General features: G+C 38.4%; 1 protein-coding gene across 4 annotated transcripts in view; it reads right to left on the reverse strand.

Moving 5' to 3' along the window:
• Positions 1-22,226, reverse strand: part of ARHGAP28 (Rho GTPase activating protein 28) — a 195,775-nt gene that overhangs the window by 128,138 nt on the left and 45,411 nt on the right. Inside the window, exon 1 of one of the 4 annotated variants that reach the window (XM_072604266.1) lies at positions 19,475-19,563. The exons of 2 other annotated variants lie outside the window; for them this stretch is intronic. The gene's annotated coding sequence lies outside the window, so the exon portion shown is untranslated. Of the gene's footprint in view, positions 1-19,363; positions 19,453-19,474; positions 19,564-22,226 lie in introns of those variants that run through there. One more of the 4 variants, XM_072604265.1, reaches the window with a different exon arrangement.

Consider the following 22,226-nt stretch of genomic DNA (forward strand, 5'->3'; position numbering starts at 1 on the left):
ACGTTGACATGAGCTTTTCCTCCAAAAACACTTAGTATTTGAATATGTGCTATGCTTTATTTTTACATAACCAAACTGACATCAATCTGTGTGCTAATATTACATACATACACCAATATATACATGAATAATCAAAACTTAGATCAGTGCTATCATTTATACAAAAACTTCTTCTCTTTACTTTGTTATAATGGAGATACATGATTTGTGTGTATCTGTCCATATATGTATTAATACTGTTTTATATTTTGTACAGAGCAGGGACTAGTAATCTTCCTTTCCATCAGCAGGTAGTAATGCCAGGGATATACTTCCTCCTTCTCACTTATGTGGCAAGAAGTACTGGCTAATATAAATAATGCCATTTAATTAATCATGTATTTAATAATAACCTACTATGTGCTGGGTTCTGTCCTAGACACTGTGTAAATAATGAAATAATACTTACTTGCACCCAGATGTCAATATATCATCAGTTTGGTTCAAAATAAAATGTAGAATTAGTAAATATAATCTAAAACAGAAACATACAAGCAAATTTAAAATATCAATGTGAATTTTATAAATGTAATACTTAGATAAAGTCGTTTAAATTTATAGATTGCCTGATTGATAAATGGTCAAAGGATATGAGCAGGCAGTTTTGAGAAGAAGAAATCAAAGCTATGAAAAGTCATATGAAAAAAGTTCTAAATCGCTACTGATTAGAGACATGCAAATAAAGTCTGAGATACCACCTCCACCTATCAGATTAGCTAACATGACAAAAAAAGAAAATGGCAAATGCTGAAGAGGATGTGGAAAAATTGGGACACTAATGTATTGTTGGTGGAGTTACCATCTAGTCTAACTGTTCTGGAGAACAATTTGGATGGTTTCAGAAAAACTTGGGAAGACTTACATGAGCTGATGCAAAGTGAAATAAGCAGAACCAGGAGAACATTGTACACAGTAACAGCCATACTGTATGACAGAAAAATTGTGAATGACTCAGCTACTCTAACCAACATAAGGATTCCTGGACAATTCCAAAAGACTCATACTGAAAATGCTATCCACCCTGAGAGACAGAACTGATGAGTACAGATTGAAACATCTTTCTTTTTTACTTTCTTTTTTTTTTTTGGCAACATAGCTGATGTGGAAATGCATTTTGCATGACTTCATATGTATAATGGATATCATATTTCTTGCCTTCTCAATGGGTGGGGAATGGGGTGGTAAGAAGGAGAGAATTTAGAACTGAAAAAAAATTTTTATATAAAATTACAGTGTCATCATTTTTAAATGTTATTATTAGAAATATTTTATTGGTTTGTTGTGGATTTTTTCCCCCTGGGAGCAGGCGGGGACTCTTCTGCACCTGTGACTTCATGCCATAAGAATTCACTACACTAAGACACATCAGTAATTCATCCAGAACTTCGAGTCTAATAAAAATTGCCTCAGACATGGAGAGGATAAGTGACTTGCTCAAGGCCACCCAGGTAGTGTACATCAGAGGTAGGAATTAAATCCAGATCCTCTTCACTCCAAGACCAGCCCTGTTGCCTCTTATACTGTAAATAATTATTCCTTCATAATTTTCTGAAACAATGAAGTACGTACACTTCTACATTTTTCATGGTCACAATCATACTCTGCCTTCAAGTTTTGTCCTTGGAATGTTCTGGTTCTGTTTTCAGTTGAATTGTGAAGCCCTGAGGGCATGGCTGCCATTGTAATGTAGTGTACACTGAATTTGTAGGAAAGTTTTCAAACTTGGGATATTCTAGAACAAGTGTCTATTTTCAATAACACGTTTTGAAATATTTTCAAACAAAGGAGATGTCTATCCACTTCTTAGAAATTAGGACATCTCATTGGTTAATCATGTGTCCTAAAATCCTTCCATAAGCAAACTAAATTGCCTAGCAGTGTACATATATTCTATTTTCAAGGATTTTTGCAAATTTCAATCAAATTGTAGCTCAAGTATAAGTACAATGTTAGAGCAAGGTACAAGGGCAGACAGCTTTAAAAACTGATTATTCAACGACCATTCACTTTTCTGTTGTCTGTTCTCCTTCCCCTAATTCCATGCTGACGGAAATGCTTAAAATGTGAGAATCAAAGTGCACCAGTCTAGCATGCTAATGGCCATCGCTTTCCACCATTTATTATATATTTCTCTATTCTGACACAAGAAAGGTTTCCTTGCTAGATCAGGATCCACGGAGCGAGCACCACGCTGTTTGTCAGGGTACAATTTAATAAACATTTGTTAAATGTCTTCTTCGTGGCAAAGCCCTGCACTGGATATACAAAGACAAATCCAGGGCAGTCCAGTACTGCCCTCAAGGAGCTTATACAATATTTCATTTATAAATTGTACCTAAAGCATGGACTTCTCTCTTGCTAACTTTCTGGAATAATTCTTATAATTATTTTTCTCCTGACTTCTGAGGCATCTCACAAAAGGATAAATGTCATATTTGTGCACAAGTACAGAAGATCTGATCACCTGAAATATAGGTGCAATCATTGATCTTAAATTAATCCCCTTCAAGCTTAGGGGAAAGGAGGCTTGTTTCAGGATTCTTTTGAAATCCCCTTTTTTTAAAATTATCTTTGATGGAATCTCTTACCCTTACTGTCACAAATCCCTTCATATGAATTACAGTTTAGAAGGTAAAATAGCAGTGAAAAAGGTTTTAAAGGGAAAATATTATCATTAGCTTAAAGAAAGCAGTTTGAACAGCATGCAACTTACCATATGCTCCAAGTAATCAACAAACATTTGCTATGGATAGATGGCTGAATGCATAGGCTGACAGATGGATCAGTGGATGGTAAAGAGGTAGCAAGGCATGAATTTTGAGTTTAAACAACTTCAAAATTAGTATTATTTTTAGCTTGGTATAAAAAAGGGGATCTTTTTCCTTCATCAAATCTTCATGTTTTATCTCAGATCTAATTGTATTCTTATTTATTAATAACAATAATAATAGCTAGCATTCATAAGAAGCTTTATGGTTTGCAAAATACCTTACATATTGTCTCATTTTATTCCTACAATTCTGTGAGGTAGAGCCTATTACCATCCCCATTTTGCATATGAGGAAACTGAGGCACAAAGAGTTAAGAGGCTTCACAACTAGTAATTGTCTGAGGCTGGATTTGAACTAAAGTCATTCTTTCCTCCGTGCCACCTAGCTGCCTCTTTTTGCCAAGAGACTGGAAGTTGAAATGACTTTTTTTCAAATGCTTTTTACCATGTTGTAAAAATAGCCATCAGTTTCACTGGAAAGATAGTAAACTTCAGTCGATTTTATCTGGTTTGATGGAGCAAATGCTTCTTAAAGAAGCCATGCCTTCAACTCCAACATTACACAGCTGCACAATGTATACATTTAAACTGACTTCCTGTTTTCTATGGATTTTTTTCTTAAACATCCCTTACAGTTTCCTGGTGGAATTTTTTTTAGGTTCAGTAAAACTTGACCTTTACATTTTCATCTGTGGGTTATGTTTTTTTTCTTATCAAGACCTGTTGAGAAGTTGGGGGGGTGGGGCGGAGGGGCTGGTGGAGGGAGGGGGAATGTATTTTTTGTGAAAATAAAAAAAAAAAGCACTTACAACTTTGATGTTTAATTATTCAACTCCATGAAGAAAGGTTTTGCCTCACTTCCCAGTATTGTTGTATCAAATGGAATAAATGAAAAATACTTTGCTTAAAGTAGTGTTTCAATGTCAATCATAAATGTTATGTAGGAAGTGATTACTATGTGTAAGACACTGTTCTAGGAAGTAGAAGCAAAAAGACAATAAGGAAACAGTGCCTATCCTCAAGAAGCTTACATTCCATATGGGGATACAAAATGTACAGAGAAATGTACACTGGGTGGAGAGGGTAGAAAACCAGTGAGAGATCAAAGTGCTTGGAGGAGGGAGAGACCACTACTGGGTAGCAATTAGGAAAAGGCTTCTCTGCAGAGGTGGCATCTGATCATGAAAGAAGATAAGTATGGTGAAAGGTGGAGATGAGGAGGGGGTGAATTCCAAATAAGTGAAGGCTAAGAGATGAAATGTAGAGGTCAGAGAATATTCAATAGCCCCGTTTGGTTGGATGGTTGAGTATGGGGGAGAGGGGTACAGCTAAATAAGATCAGAAAGGCAGCATCAAGTCAGATGATGGAAAGGCTTGATTTATATTTCATTCATATTTTATACTCTACAGGCAATATGAAACTAGAGAAAGTTTATGAATAAGACAACAAGGGAATATTTTGGTAGCTGTATGAAGAAAGGACTGTAGGAGAGAGAGACAGGAAGCAAAGAGGTCAATTAGGAGGTTATTCTAATAGTTTAATCCAGAGGCTCTAAGAGCCTGGACTCAGAGAATAGCTGTGTGAGAGGAGAGAAGGGAATAGATTTCAGAGAAGTGATCGAAAGAGAACTGACAAGACTTGGCAACTGATTTGATACACAAGGGAGAGGAAGACAGGATCAATCAATCAATATTTATTAAGCACTTACTATGTGCCAGGAGTCAAAGATCATTCCAAGGTTATTTCTGGGTGAGTGGGAGGAATGCAGGCCCTTCAAAGGAAGCAAATTTGGAAGAAGAATGGATATTATGATGATTTTGGAGATAATATGATGATTTTGAAGATAATATGAAGATTTTGGTTTTGGACATATTGCAGGGCTACTCAGTGGTGCAGTGGACAGAGTACCAGCCCTGGAATCAGGAGGACTGAGTTCAAATTTGACCTCAAATACTTACCAGATGTATGACCCTGGGCAAGTCACTTTACCCTGGCTCCCTCAGTTTCCTCATCTGAAAAATGAGCTGGAGAAGGAAATGGCAAACCACTCCAGTATCTTTGCCAAGAAAACCCCAAATGGGGTCATGAAGAGTTGGATGTGGCTGATACAACTCCATAACAACAAAAAGACATATTGATTCAGGATGCTGGTAGGACATCCAGGTGGTGATATTCAGCACTCCCACAATCAGTGAGGGCTAGAATCTGAGGCTGGGAATGGCAGCTGTGCCCTCTACCTCCTCCATGGGAGAGGCTCCTCTTGCCTCAGTGCAGTGGCCTCTACCTAACCAGTTAGGAAAATGACAGAGGGAAGGATGGCCTTACCTTATCCTCTAAGACTAAAGAAAAGGACAAGCAAAGAGGTTGATGGATTCTGGGGCAAGGGATAGACGAGATAAAGGGAGCTAATGGCAATGGTGGCTGAGGTGGAGATAGATTGAAATCTCTGAAGGGTTGAGGCTAGAAATGGGGCAGAGGTCTCTTGGAGAGCCTCCTCTCTCCTTAGTGGTAAAGATTATAAATATTAAATAAATATTAAGTATCCATTATTTTTTAATGCTTCAAAGACCACCAGGGATACAGGCTCACTTTAGATCTTGGTAAAACTTAACAGAGTTTGTTCTCCACATGACTTTTAGAGAGAACAGTGTCCCCTCTCCACATTAGGCATCACAACTGGACTTTTAGGGGAGGTATTATTAAGCTATTAAATTAAAAGAAAAATTACCTTTTTCCTGAAGTTGTACTGTGTTACTTAACTATATTTTAAAATATAGGTCAGTTAAAGGGCAGAATTATGCTTGAATATAGCATGTATCTCCTCTCCTCATTGGGGGAAACCAATTCGTTGAGAGTCAAGTCATTGAACACAGTCTCCTTTTCTTTACCCTAAACTTCTCTGTATAAACTAATGAGATCACCCATTACCAATTCCATCAGTACCCATTTTGGGGTAAGAAGGTGTAGCTTTGATGCACCCAGTGAGGCATTTTAATGAATCTCATTTTGGAAAGACAATCTCCACCTCCACCTAGGATTTGGGCTAATGCTCACTTTGCCTTACCAACATCAGTCCCTGTCAGCTCCTAGGGCCTCATTACTCAGGTAAAGTCATTTTGCAGAAGAAGGCGACACTGCAGCTCATCTTGATGAGCTAGGGCGTTAATTTGCTCTTATTCCTTACATTAACTTCAAGATGGGAATCTGTAACCAGGTTTACATTTTTTAAAACTATGCCACTGCTAGCTGGGTTTTTTTTCCTTTCCTTTCCTTTCCATGATATGATTTATTTCCTGTCATGTACGAGTTGCAGGGTTGGTTCCAATGCTAAAAAAAAAAAAGAATATTCCACAAGCCTCTGTGAATTACTGACATTTTAAAAATAGAGAAGCTTTTAAGGGTTCAAGGCCTAATTTTTTTTTATTTGACCATGATGGAGGCTACACAACTCCCGATAGGAAATGAATAATAGATCTCACTTAAAAAAAAAAAAAGACTTGAGAGTCATAGATCCACTAAACCATGGTACTTTTGTTATTGTAGCTATAGAAACAGCATTAGGAAAACTCACTTTATCAATATATGGGGCAGGCAGGAAGCTGATAAAAACCAGATCATAAAACAAAGACCCTCTTGGTCATGGCCAGACTGTCCTGAAGATTGGGTACTTATATTTTAACTATTTTTTGAAACCTGGATCAATTTGTGGCAGAAGAGCTATGCAATTCTGTGTAAATTTTAAAATAAGGAAACTCTAATCTTCCAAAAAATCTAAATTGTTCATTCCCCAGCATCTTAAAATATACTGTAGTAAGTGTAGTAGTACTTAGTAACTGTTCAGTTGTGTCTGCCTCTTCATGACTGTAGACAAGTTCATGGGGTTTTCTTGGCAAAGATACTGGAGCATTTTGTCATTTCCTTCTCCAGTTTTAGGCAGGGGTTAAATGACTTGCCCAGAACCACATAGCTAGCAAGTGTCTACATGTTCTATCCACTTTACTACCTACTACTACTACTACTAGCTGCCATAGTGATAGTTAGAAGCAGTAGTAGCAGTAGTAGTAGTAGTAGTAGTAGTAGTAGTAGTAGTATAGTAGCAGTAGCAGTAGTAGCAGTAGTAGTAGTAGTAGTAGCAGTAGTAGTAGTAGTAGTGGTAGTAGTAGTAATATGCAGTCATCCACATTACCAAATACAATCAGTTCTCAATTATCTGACTTGGGGGGTGGAGAGGAACCTGGGTAGCACCAATAAATGAAATTCACAAGTAGCATAAAATTTTAGTTCTAATTCTCACAGCAATCTTTAACAACTAAGACAACTTAATTGTTGGTGATTCCTCTTTCCCTTCCTCTCTGATGTTACTCTCGCAAGCTAGGTACTGGCTACTATACAACACAGAGGAAGAGAGAGCAAGCACTTTTTAGGCTTACTGTTAGGAAATACTTCCTTAGGATTAAAGTAATCCAAAAGTGGAATGGGTTGCCTCCTTTGGAGTCTTCAAGAAATATCTGGTTAAGGACTAACTGACTATGTTGTAGAACAGGAGTTCTTAACCTAGGGTTTTGTGAATTTGTTTTGAAAAAAAAATTTTTTTGATAGCTGCATTTCAATATAATTGATTTCCTTTATAACCCAATGCATTTTATTTTATATAATTAAAACATTATTCTGAGGGGTCCATAGGTTTTATAAGACTGTCAAAGAGGTCTATCATCCAAAAAAAGGTGATATAGAAAGAATCCTTTCTCAGGCAAGGGTTGGATTAAACGGGCACTAAAGCCCTTTCCAACTCAGAAATTCTATGGCTCTGTAATTCTAAGCAAATGGTCTGCTTAAAGTGTGGAAAGAACACTGGGTTAGGCCTTGACCTGGGTTCTAGAGCTGGCTGTAAGTAGCTATGTGACCTTGGGTACTTCATCTGTGGAGACCTCAGTTTCTTTCCTATAGAACCATGTGGCTGTCTGAATACCCACCACCTAATACTATACTAGGCACTTAATAAGTGCTTAATGATAGATTAATCTGGTTAAGAGAGGGGGAAAGATTCTAAAATCCTTTCCAGTACTACTGGTGAGACTAAGCAGCTTTCAAATAACTGAAAAATAAATTGTTAATGAATTCTCACAATCACATCTGACTCTTCAAGACCCTTTTGTGGTTTTCTTGGCAAAGATACTGGAGTGCTTTGCCATTCCCTTCTCCAGTTCATTTTACAGATGAGGAAACTGAGGCAACCAGGGTAAAGTGATGCCCAAAGTCACACCTAGTAAATACTTGAAGCTGGATTTGAACTCATGAAGATGTGTCTTCCTGACTCCAGGTGCAGCACTCTATCCACTGCACCACTTACCTATCCAAAGTAATACTCTTAATTTTTTGAGAATGCTAATTTTTCACACCTTTTTCCAGCTTATACCTTAATCACATCACATCTGCCACCCAGATATCTTGCTTCATCTCTCAGCTATGATTCCACAGGTAAATATTTACATGCAGCCACAAGGAGAAATATAGGGAAAGAAATCGGTATCTTTTAATATGCTTCCCCCTTTCACAAGAACTATGTATTTCTCAGTTGTGAGATAAACTTAGAGGGAAAAAATCTTTTTTTTTTTTAAACAGAGCTTTAATGTTATAATGTTTGGAAAATGAAAAACCAGAGTAAAAGCTGAAAACTCTTTGTTGAGGGGTCAGATCAATACATACAGGTTATTTATTTCCTTCCAAAGAGCTAGTGTTCAAGAGCCTGGTAAAGGAGCTAGTCTGACTTCAAGCTGGGCTATGACTGATTGACTCTTAGCAGTGGTGGTCAACACTTTGTTTTATAAAATCCTTTTTATTTAGTGCCATACCAATTAAACTATCAGACAATTACTTTCTAGAGCTGGACAAAATAATATCAAAATTCATTTGGAAAAACAAAAGGTCCAGAATATCAAAGGGACTAATGAAAAGAAATGCTTGGGAAGGTGGCCTAGCGCTACCAGACCTCAAACTGTACTATAAAGCAGCAATTATCAAAACCACTTGGTATTGGCTAAGAAACAGAGAGGTAGACAAGTGGAATAGACTTGGCACTCAAGATGCAGTAGGCAAGGAATATAGCAACCTTCTGTTTGATAAACCCAAGGACCCCAGCTTCTGGGATAAGAACTCATTGTTTGACAAAAATTGCTGGGAAAACTGGATAACAGTGTGGCGGAAATTAGGCATAGACCCATACCTGACACCGTACACAAGAATAAAGTCCAAATGGGTACATGATTTAGGTATAAAGATTGATACCATGAATAAACTGGAGAAGCAAGGAATAGTGTATTTATCAGATCTATGGAGAAGGGAAGAATTCTTTACTAAAGGAGAGATAGAATGCATTATGAAATGCAAAATGGATAACTTTGATTACATTAAACTGAGAAGTTTTTGCACAACCAAACCCAATGCAACCAAAATCCGGAGGGATGTAGTAAATTGGGAAAGAATTTTTACAGCTAAGCTCGGGGATAAAGGCCTCATTTCTAGAATATATAGAGAACTGATCCAAATGTATAATCATACAAGTCATTCCCCAATTGATAAATGGTCAAAGGATATGAACAGGCAATTTTCAGAGGAAGAAATTAAAGCTATCTATAATCATATGAAAAAATGCTCTAAATCACTATTGGTTAGAGAGATGCAAATCAAAACAACTCTGAGGTACCACATCACACCTATAAGATTGGCAAACATGACAGAACAAGAAAATGATAAATGCTGGAGAGGATGTGGGAAAGTTGGAACACTAATTCATTGTTGGTGGAGCTGCGAGCGCATCTAACCATTCTGGAGAGCAATTTGGAACTATGCCCAAAGGGCTACAAAAATGTGCATACCCTTTGACCCAGCAGTATTGCTACTAGGACTATATCCCCAAGAGATCATAAAAATGGGAAAGGGTCCCACATGTACAAAAATATTTATAGCAGCACTCTATGTAGTTGCCAAAAACTGGAAGTCAAGGGGATGTCCATCAATTGGGGAATGGCTGAATAAATTATGGTATATGAATGTAATGGAGTACTATTGTGCCATAAGAAATGATGAACAAGAAGACTTCAGAGAGGCCTGGAAGGACTTATATGACCTGATGCTGAGTGAAAGGAGCAGAACCAGGAGAACTTTATGCACAGCAACAACCACAGTGTGTGAGAGTTTTTTCTGGTAGACTTAGATTTTTGTAATAACACAAGAACTTACCAAAAAAAAAAAAAATCCCAATGGAGGATCTCAAGGCAAAATGCCTGCCACACTCAGAGAGAGAAATATGGAAGTCACTCACATATTGTAGCAGATCATGTTTGTGTATGTGTTTGTGTATCATGTTCTGATTTGTTATACGATTTCTTTCATTTATCTTAGTCTGACTACATAGCATGACTATAGTGAAAATATACTCAATAGGAAAGTATATGTAGAATCTATACAGAATTGTATGCAGTCGTGGGGAGGGAGGGGGGTAGTGGGGAGTAAGTGGGGAGGGATAAAATCGCAATTGTATGGCAGTGATTGTTAAACATTACAAAATAAAAAAAAATAAAAGGGAAAGAGAAACTACTAAAAAAAAATAAATAAAAAAAAATAAAATAAAATCCTTTTTACCAGTTTTAAAGGACACTGAAGTAAGTGGCTGAGAATGTTGGATACTCACCCTTTTCTGGTGGCTACTGTCATCAATGGTCCAGTTCACAACCGAAATACAGGAAAACGAAAAGAAGGAAATGAGGAAGTGAGGTATGGGGACATAGGGTAGTGATGTTTTGGAAAACATATGCCAAAGACTGTTTGACTAAAAAGAATGAGTAGAGTAGAAGTAGCATCCTCCATTTAAATCATCTCTTTCCTTAACTGTTACATGTTGAATGGGTTTGGGGCATGAAAATGAGCTATGAAATTGATATTGGAAGGATAACTCTAAAATCTAGGGTCTTGTGTTAAAACTTTATTAATACAATTGCAGCATCATGGAAAGCATGATGGAGTCAAGAATTATCTTCCAATATCATCCTCTGATGCTTATTTATTACCTGTGTGGGTTTGGATAAGTCACTTAAACTGCCTGGGCCTCAGTTTCCTTATCTGTGAAATGAAAGAATGAAGGAAGAAAAGAAAGTGAAAGAAACAGGAAAGAAAAAAAGGAAGGAAGAGAGAAAGAAGGAAGAAAAGGAGAGAGGAAAAAAGGAATGAAGCTTTCTCCACTAACGGAGACTGACAACTCATCTGTAACATTTAAGTCTTCAAAGGTTGCCTGGGACAACGAATATTAAGTGATTTGCCAGTAGTCATACATATAATGTGTGTCAGCAGCAATACTCGAACCTAGGTATTCCTGACTCCAAGGCTTCTACCTACTATACCAGGTAGAATTAAAGTGTGTGTGTGTGTGTGTGTGTGTGTGTGTGTGTGTGTGTATGAGAGAGAGAGAGGAGAGAGAGAGAGAGAGAGAGAGAGAGAGAGAGAGAGAGAGAGAGAGAGAGAGAGAGAGAGAGAAAGTGTGCCAGTTCCTTGGCAATCTAGTGAGTCCTATGAATCTCTTTTCAGAATGATGGTTTTAAATGCATCAAATTAAATACACAGGTTTATAAAGGAAATCAATTATACTGAAATACAGTTAAAATATATTTTTTAGAAATTTGTGTTATAATCCATAGACCCTTTGAAATCCATCCGTAGATCTCCAAAAGGTAAGAACCTCTACATTACACCAGTCATGCTGAAAGGGACTTTCCCAACTACCATATCCCAGCACTTTCTCCATGTTAAAAGCAAATTCCTTTAAGGGAATGATAAGTTTCTAGAAAGAATTCCTTTTTCAGTAACCAGTACAGATCATGACGTCAGCAGGGCTTTGGTGAGGGATTAGAAAGACTGTTTCTCCCCTAAATATTCACAGGAGGGTATTAGTTCTAATATGGCTATTTTGAAATTTCTAGCCTCTTGAGTCCAAGTTATATTAAAAGCTAAACATTTAAGAATTGGCGTGATTATTTCATCATCCACGAAGGTAACAGTGAAACTTCTCTGGGGCTCTCAAGTCCATTTTCAAATTCTTTCACAATGAGTACATTAATCCTAGTCTCTGGTATGTTTGCCAAAATCCCTGGCCTTTGGGCTGCTTCCTAACAATGAATGCTTATGAAAGCGCTCCTATGATTGGAGCCCACGGGAGTGACCTGATAGCTAGGCCACAAGATATGGGTTGAATACAATGGTGTTCTACTTTATGCCAATCCAATGGAAACAGCTGCAGTCAATTGACCTAAGGTTTCAGATAGGATCTCTTTGTCACACTGGTTTCCAAGATTTGTGCAACAACTCCTGAGGCCATTGGCACATGCCTAACAGAAAGCTGACAAGCTGACTGATGTCTGCTTACTCCCCAGAATTCGTTTTCTTCCCTTATCTTGAGACCTGTTTCCTGTTGTGTTGTCTTTCCTCCTTTTCTACTCACTCCCCCCTGAGATTCCTACCTCCTCCCCAGCAAAACTCCTACAAAAATGTTGTGCTGACACTCTTACCCACAGGAATTCAATGGGACAGTTTATAGGATAATTAAGTCTTAAGCAAATGAAGAAGGCCAAACTTTAAAAGAAACTTTCTCATCATGCATTTGTATAAAAATAGCCTCTTTCTAAATTTTACTGAATCTGTCTTGTCTTTTGTTTAGCTTGTAAACTAATAAGAAGGGACCTTGTGTCCTCTTTTTGCAGGTTCCTCCGCAAGGTTTGGCAAAACACACATGTGAAAAGGTTATAAACAGACCAATAAAAGAAAATCATTGAGTCAATGCCCCTGTAAAAGTTGAAGGTATCTGAAGGGTATTAATGAGCCTAGGAAGGAACAGGCGCTAGGAACTTGACAGATTTTTCTTCTTCCTTACCTCAAGTCAGTCCTTTTTTCCACATCGACCTCTGAGAGTTTTAATTAATCAAATACCTCCTTGCCTGATCTCAAACAGTCCATCTCCCTCCAGTCCTTTGACCAGACCACTAGTTTCTCCTATTTTTGGCCTCTTTCTGGCCTATAATCACCTTCTTCTCTAACAATCATACCCTTGAGAGCCGTGTGCTCACAGTCTGGCTCCCATCTGCTAGCCCATTTTACCTTGTCCCAGACAGCTTTTCCTAGTACCTCTGATGCAAAAAAATCTCTTTAGTAAGAATATTATTATTTCCCTATTCCTTTACAATCCTTTGGGGGAAATCACCAATTTCTTTCCAAGAATTCTGCGATGAGCTTGTCCTTGAACACAAATCAGCTTTATCCTCTACCATAATGTCATGCCAGTCAGTCACCAAGCCTTAAGTACTTACTATAGGCCAGACACTATGCTACCTGTTGTAGAACAGAGGAAGACAAAACCAATCCCTTGCTCTCAAAGAGCTCACATTCCACACAAGGAATATGTGTGTGTTCATCCTTTGTTGCTGAAGAAGACCATGCCATCAGATAAATGATGACATGACTTGTACTTGACTTTGTTTTGAGTGAGGGAGGGCTGTGCAGATCACCGGCCTCACTTCTCCTCCAGAACCATCTGAATCCAGTGACCAGATATTCATGAGGATGACTGGAGATGACCCAGGATGAGGCAACTGGGGTTAAGTGACTTGCCCAAGGTCACACAGCTAGTGAGTGTCAAGTGTCTGAAGTGAGATTTGAACTCAGGTCCCTCGACTCCTACACTGGTGCTCTATCCACTGCACTACCTAGTTGCCTCACAAGGAATGTACAGAGTAAATGGAACATCATCACTGATGGAAGGCACTAAACTGGTGGTTGGGAGGAGAAGGAGATTGAGAAAGGTCTCCTGTAGAAAGTGGGATTTGAGCAGAGTCCAAAAGGAAGTTGGAGAAGCTGGGAGGGCACAGTAAGGAAGGAGTGCATATAAGAAAGAGCAAATAGGCCAGTGTAGCTAAATCGTGGTGTATGTAGATGAGAATAAAGGGTAAGAAGACGAGAAAGGTAGGAAAGGGCCTACTTGTAAAGGGTTTTAAATGCCAGGTGATTTATATTTGATGTTGAAAGTAGTAGGAAGCCATTGGATTTTATCGAGTAGGGAGGTAACATGGTTGGACCTACAATTCAAAAAAAAATCACTTTGGCAGATGAGTGCAGAATGGATTGGAGTAGGCAGAGATTTACAAAAAGGGGATTAAGTAGAGGGCTACTGAAATAGTCCAGGAGAGGAGATGAGAGCCCGCACTAAAGTGGTGGCAAAAAGGGACATAGACAAGAAGCTTATTCCTGAAAAATGAGTAGGGCCCCAGCTATTGTTATTCTGCTTAAGTTTTCTTCATTGATTACAAGGAACCTTAGAAGACTGCTCAAAGCAGTACAAGGGAAGGAGATTCCTTCCTTATGTCTTGTGGAAAACTGGCTTACATGTATACCTGGAATCATGAGGCTTAATTACCTTTACCCAGATTTGGCTTATGCAGTTACAGATGTTAAAACTGTGTTTGTACTAGTTTTGGAAAACAGTCCTCTATCAGTGAGAGGAGATTATCACAAAGAGGAAATTATATCGTCATAAATGCTCATTCATAATCATCCATCACGAAATAATTAAGCCTTAAAAAAAATGACGAAGGCCACACTTTAAAAGTTCTCATCATGCATTTGTATAAAACTTACTATTAAATATAATTGGAAAGAAAACACTATACATCTATGCAGTCTCCAACATGCAAAAGCTGGACTTACAAATGACTCAAACTGTCCATACAAATGAGCAGATCCATATAGCACCATCAACCCAGACAGAATGCCAGGTTGGTACTTCCTCTGGAGTCACTGAGGATGTTGAGGGGGAGGTGAAGAATGATAGCTTTGAAAGAACTTCTGGCTGAAGAAAAATTAAGAGGAAGAGAAAAGAGCTCTCAAGAAGAGATTAAAGGAGATAGTTCTGGGGCATCTCTATACCATGCTCGTCTTATCAAATGACCACTCCAGTCGAAAATAAAATTCCCCTAGATAATCACAGATTCTCACGATTTGGAAGACATCTTAGAAAGCCATCTATTCCAAACAAATCGAACAGGGATTTCCACCACCACTACTAACACATACACACACATGCACACACACGCACACACACACAGTATTCCTGACAAGTGGTCATCTTGCCTTTTCTTGAAGTCTTCCAGTGAAGGGGAAACCCACTGAGGCTTAAATGTTTCTTGTAAATACAGTTCCCTCCATGTTCTAATTTATAAAATCTTTATCTTTGGAGAATGACAATATCTATGGAGAATATTTATGAAATCCACAATTGTTAGCATTCCAAGGCAGCCCATTCCATTCTTGGATGGCTCTAATTTGCTGCTTATAATAAGCCTACATTCCTGCACCCCCCAGACATGGCTCCCAATTCTGTCCTTTGGGGCCAAGCAGAGAAGTCGTTCCCTCACTTGAACACTGAGGTTTTCCCCTGTTTTCCAGTTTCTTCAACTGATCCCAACAGAACATAATCTCCAGGCCACTGGTTATCCTGGTTGCCATCCTCTGGAATATGAAACAGCTTTATCATTATCCTTTCTAAAAACATAGTCTCCAAAATTGACCATAATTACTCCTGGGGTGATCTGACCAAGCAGAGTACAATGGGACTATTGCCTATGTAATCCAGGACACTATGCCTTTCTTAAGGACACAATTTTCTTTTCTTTTCTTCTTTTTTTTTCCCTTTCCTTTAATTTTCTTTTCTTTTCTTGCCCTATCACATTTTTGATTGGGCTAACAATCCCCTAACACTCCCATTTCATTTTCAGACAAACTGCCCTGAAGCTATGCTTTTCCCATAAAAATTATGCTTTCAAAATTGATTTCTTGAACCCAAGGGCAAGACTTGGCACTTATATTCATCAAATTTCATCTTGTTAGTTTCTGCTAAATGAGCTTTCTTGGTCTCCTGATTCAGTCACCCAATGGGTTAGCCATTTGTGAGCCTCCAATGAGATAATGTATGCAAACCTGAAAGTACTATATAAGACAGCTCCTCCTTCTTCTTCATCATTTTCCTCTCCCTCCTCCTCCTCCTCATTCTCTTCCTTCTCCTCTATCTCCTTCTCCATAATAATAATAATGATTATTATTATCCTTTAGCCTGTCAATGACTTAGGGAGCAATACACTTATGGTGGTAAATATTCAACAATCAGACCAACTGGAAGGGGCAGGGGAAGAAAAATGAGCACGCACGGGCATGCACATGCACACACATACAGACAATTTTAAGTTTAATATGCATTGTTAACACTTTCTTATGTCTAGACAATCAACAAACCAAAAAACTGAACTCTGATTTGAAAGGATTTGCTTATTTCTGAAGCACACATGAAAGCCAGGTTTGGCTCAAATGACAAATTTGATAAGAATGTCATCCACATCTGTAAGTCATTGATAAAATTAGTAAATCGTACCATACAGATCCCCTGGGCACTCCTCCAGAAACCTTCTTGCCAGCTGACAGCCAACCACTAATGACTATTCTGGGGTCCTGACACTTAACCAGTTCTGAATTGGCTTAACTATCCTATGGTCTGGTCTATATCCCTCCATCTTCTCTGCAAGAACAGCATGAGAGACTATCAAATGCTTTGCTAAAACCTAAGTAAATGACATCTACAGTATCTTCCAGATTTAGTAGTCTAGTGATCCCGACAGAAAAAGAAATGGGGTTAGCCAGCTACGACCCAATCTTGATGAAGTGTGATCATCTCTTCCTATGATGACATCCAGCATTCTCAGGCAATCTTCCATCCAAATACTGGGCGGATTCTTAGTTTCTAAAATCAAATACCATTAGGTTTGTTTGTGTGTTATATTAGTCATAGGTCGTGTTATTGTTCAGCAGTTTTGGCTGTGTCCAACTCTTTGTAACCCCATTGGGTCATGGTTCTTATACTGCCTTATTACTTTTTCTCTTAATTATCCTATCTAAAGTATGACCAACATTGATTCATTTGGTTTAGCAAGGATCTTCTTTTGAAAATACAAATACCTATAGAATAAAGGAGAAATCATTCATACACACATTGGTAGCAAACAATTCTTTGAAAGTCCCTGCACTAAGGGAGTGGGAGTTTTGACTGACATGAAAAGTAGGTCATTTTGTAACATGGAGTACGTTGGGTTAATAGGGCAGACCTTATATTTCAGCAACCCTATGTCTAAAATTCATTCCTCATCTCAATTTTCAAGAATCCTTCTTTCCTTTTGAGGTTCAACTCAATGGTTACTGCTCTGTGACATCTTCCCTGATTATCAATAGAAAAAGTGTTCACTCCTTCCACAAATTTTCCTATTTATCTCCTTATTTATCGTTATTACAACTTGTTTTGGGTTACACGTTTCTTCATAAATATCTTAGACCCTCAAAGTGGAATGGAATAACAATAGCTAACATTTATGGGGTATTTTAAGGTTTGCAAAGCACGTTAGAGGGGAAAGGGAATAAACATTTATTAAGGCCTACTATGTGTCAATTTACTGTGCAAAGCAACCACTTTACAAATATCTCATTTGATCCTCATAACAACTCAGTGACGTGAGTGACCCTGAACAAGTCACTTAAGCTCTATCTGCCTCAGTTTTCTCAACTGTAAAGTGAGGATCTAAGGTTCTTAATAAATGTGTTTTGAATTAAATGACTTGAGAGGCTGAGTAGATGTTAGAAGGGTACAGAAAAGGTAGGCGGTATGTTGCCTATGTCTGGGCCATGCCATGTCCAAGAAAAAGAGAAGGAAATGCATTTCTTCCTTTGTGCTCATCTTGTACCTCAGTACCCCTTGTCCTTTAGATACATTACTGGGCCTAGATTAGTATAATTAGTACTGAAATTGAATTTTGTTATGAGTCAAAAGGGTAATTTGGGGGTAAAAAATGTAATATTATTGACAAAATGGCTTCTATGAGGAAAATACGTTTGGAATTCCAAACTGACAGTTTCTGTTCCAAACTTTTTAAACACTCTGAAGTTGGAAGTTACCTGTTTATATCTTATTTTTTTCTTTCTTTTTTTTTTAACCCCTTCTTATCATGTTACAGCATCACTAAACAACAACTTCAGTGATTTATAATGGATGATTTATTGAATCTATAAAAGATAAATTTGTGGATCACCTATTTGAAGAAATTAAGAGAGACCGATGATTACATTATCTAGAACAATTTATGCAGAAAATTTTAAAGAATTTAATTACAACTTCAGAGTGACATGACCAAGGATCAAGGAAGAATAAATTACATGTTCAATCATATAACAATGTTTGAATCACTCATGTCATTTTTTCCCAAGTAATTACCTGCTCCCTTGTTCTTTCACGTAAATGTTCTCATTTCATTTAAGTAAACATAAGGAATTATGGTGAATTCATGGCAAAGGGAGAATCTATTGCAACATTATCTTTTTTGGAGATACCTAAAGTAACTATGAGACTACTAACAAAGACTGGAATCTCACAAAACACTGATCAATAAAAGTTTGGAATAGAGCCATGTAAACTGTGCCTTTCTGTGTTTACATAAAGCAACTATCTGAACAGACTCCAACAACTTTATATTGTTTTCTATATGGATGTCCGGAATTCAACCTGGAAAAAAATTGCTTGAATTTCTAACCACAAACAAGATGCCCAAACATTTCAATTTCAGATCTTTGAAACTCATTTGTTCATTTGTTTTAAGGAAAAAACCATTATAATCTAATGGAAATGCTAAAAAGTTAAGCCAAACAAACCTTACTCCCAGTTAGTTTTTCAATATTATATTTTATTAACTTCAGGTTGTGCAATTCCACAAATTGAAATTTCACTGCCTACCGTTTGTCTAAGACTGAATTGTCCCTCAGAGTTCCTAAAAGTAGGGAACTGAGATTATTCAGAGAAAAATGTGATTTCTCTTTCTTTGGTCTTAAGAAGACAATGTACAATACTCTAACCCCATTAGCAGTCAATGTAAGCCTATCTAAAATAATGTTTTTTAAAGCTGAGCTAGAAGGAATTCATTTTTAATTAACCACGAGCAAAGGTTCTCATTTCAACTTCATTTTCCTTACGTCACTTCTTCCTTCTAAAACTTAATTATTTTACTTGATGTAAACAAGAGAAGACTGAAAGATCTAATTTCAGGGCCACTCTTTGCCATCTCCTGCCACAATCTACTCCCAAAATAAATCCATGGTATGCCATTTCAAATCAGGCACCCAGCTATTACCAAGCCCTCCTTTCTCTGTTCTCTCCTCAGTTATTGCCTGCAATCAGACCCACTCGAATGGGCAGCATTTCTGTAAGACACAATAGCAACTGATTTAGTCTAAAAGGTCTAAAACTCTATTTTTACTTCATCCAGAAGGCCTAAGTATAGGGTTTATAGCAACAACAGAAGCGGGGGAAAGCATTCAGTCAAGTCAGTGAGTGGAAGACAAAAGCCAATAGAACTATTAAGAGAATAAAGAGAGTTGGGGGTAGAAGCTGGCAGCAAAAAGACCCATACTTAGAAAATGATACTCACATAATTCCTTAGAAATCTAATCACTCATCCTTGCAGTTGTGACGAGGGATAGCAGTGAAGCAGAGACCAGGGGAAACTGAAAACAGCCACCCTTTTGTTATCTATTTGTACCTTCTTTAAGTAAGAGGAAGGAGCAAAGCCTGGCGTGTCACTCCTGGGGTCAGAGATGAGCATTCACGGAAGAAGTGTCCAGGGCACATTTCACTGTATACCTTTTGCTTGGCCTGCCCACATTCCTGTGCAAGGTTCTAAAGTCAGAGCTCTGGGTGGCTTTGGAGGAGCCCATTCATTCCAGCGTTTGCTGCTGCCTGAACTGTCCCTCCTTTGTACTCGAGACTTAATCAATCACCTGGGCAAATGGCCAGGAAAACATGAGAGGGGAGAGAGAGAGAGAGAGAGAGTGTGTGTGTGTGTGTGTGTGTGTGTGTGTGTGTGTGTGTGTGTGTGTGTGTGTGTGTGTGTGTGTGTGTGCAGACATTGGAGGCAAATTGGGAGGGACAAGAAAGGAGAGACAGAGAGCCTATAAGGAAGTTTTCAAATCAAATACAGTGTCCTTTTATTAACTAGTGACTCCAGTGATGTAATCAGGAGAGGAAGGAAGGTCTGTGCTCCTTCATTGTTTTCATTCGGGTTTGGGGGCCCTGTGGTAGCTTGTGATAATGCCCGTGTTTCTTTGAAACGCCTCCAGAAATCGTGAACGTTGAACTGGATAGGGAAAGAATTCCATCCGGCTCCACCAAATTTTCACCCCCACAGTAGTAGTAAAGATTAATAATGAGCGTGATGAAGTAGAAATATTATGAGACATTAACAAAGATGACCAGGCATTAGCAAATCTGCTAATGGAACTTAAATTAAATGATTAATATGACTTAATATCTACTACATGCATAAGGTACAGACTAACCAAACTCACTATTCATCAGTGTAATAACTAATACATTATACATCTGCTCTACAAATATAGCATATCTTTTTTCTTATTTCCATGGCAGTAGGTGCAAATATGTTTCCCAGGTATCTTCTGATGAAAATATTACCTTAGCTTTCTTATAAAGTATCCTACATATCACTAGAGAATGAAAAAAAAATAGATTGCACTACTGTTTTTCTGAGGCAAAAGAAAGTTGCTTTTCTTAACTATTACTCTCTGGTAAGAACTAAACCCATGGGCTATCAGGTTCACCACATCTTCAAGCAAAAGAAGCATGAACGACATTTAGAAAGTCACATGGCACCCCAATGATTTACACCCACAATGCCTGTGTACAGTGTCTTCCCTTAAACCTGTCCACATCAGCCCTATCCTTCCTGGGCCCCTATCAAACTCTACCCTCCCCTTTCTTTGTGCTCTGTGGAACTCTCATTCAATTTTTAACAAATGCACTCAACCCCCCAGCCCTCCAGTCTAGACCTCTTTCTCTCCCACATTCTGTCTCCTTGCAATCAGATAAAGCCAGCTATCTTTTGATGATACTATGTCCCTGGCCATCCTTTCCAGAATTGGCTGTATTTTCTCTCGTACCCATAGACAAGTCTAGCCAGCACCCATTCTTCTACTTGGTCCTCCTTCTACCACCTTTACTCAGCAATCTCTCCTCCTTTGATGTTCAATCCATTCAGATAGATCACCCCATTCCCGTTTCAGTAGAGGTTCTCAGTGGCCCCCAGATCGGAGTTCAGAACTTAGTTTACAATCTCTCCTCCCCAAACTCTGCCCTTTAAGTTGGGACTTCAGCTTACATATTGATATCACCTCCAATAACCTTACTGCCCAGTTTACCAAAGTCTTCAACTCCTATGGTCTGTGCTCTTCATTCCTACTTTCAAGCCATAAACAAGAATGGTTTTGCCTTCCATCATGTCATCACTGACATAAATGTGCACCTTGACAATCTCAACACCTAAATTCCTCAATCTGATTATAAACTCTTACCCTTCCAGGTACTCTCTGTAAGCTGTCTTCAATGCATAGCCATGCCTCAAGGTTCTGTAACAGGCTCTCCCCTTTCTTTCTCTCTCCATTCTCTTTTGGTGATCTCATCAGCACTTATAGGTTCAAAAAACACCTTCCAGATCTTCATAACCAGTTCTTGCCTCTCTTCTGAGCCCCAGTTCTCCATTTTCAGTCACATGCCTGGCATCTTCATCTGCACATTCCATGTTGTTGTTGTGATGTTTTTCAGTCATGTTCAACTTTTCATGACCCCATTTGGGGTTTTCTTGGCAAAGATACTGGAGTGGCTTGTCGTTACTTCTCCAACTCATTTAACAGATGGGGAAATTGAGGCAAACAGAGGTAAGTGAGTTGCCTGGGGTCACACAGTAAGTATCTGAGACTGGATTTGAACTCAGGAAGGTGAATCTTCCTAGCTCCAGTTCCACCACTCTATCCACTGCACCACCTAGCTGCCCCATATATCCTACATCCAATGTCCCACATATGTCTATTCCATAGACATCTTAAATTTAACATGTCCAAAACAGAACTGATTTTTCCCCCCTAAATTCTATTCTCCTCCCCATTTCCTCATTTCTGTTGAGGGTGATACCATTTTTTCTAATTTAATCAGTGGCTACCTCTTACAGATTCTACCTCCTCAATATCCCTCACATACAATCCTTCCTGTTCACTAATACCCAACTACCTAAGTCTACCCTCATCACCTCTTGGATCTCATCATCTCTCCTTCTTCTGACTGGAGAGGGTGAAAGATAGGCATGAGGGAGTTCCTCTCAGATTCTCGTTTGAAAGAGGGCAGCCTCATCATTTCCTACCTAAATATAGAACTTCTTCATGCATTTTGCCTTTCTTTGTATCCCCATTGTATCTCCACAGTGCCTAGCACATTGCAGGCAATTA

Source organism: Notamacropus eugenii, chromosome 4 (genome assembly GCF_028372415.1).
Source record: "Notamacropus eugenii isolate mMacEug1 chromosome 4, mMacEug1.pri_v2, whole genome shotgun sequence".
NCBI lineage: Eukaryota > Metazoa > Chordata > Mammalia > Diprotodontia > Macropodidae > Notamacropus > Notamacropus eugenii.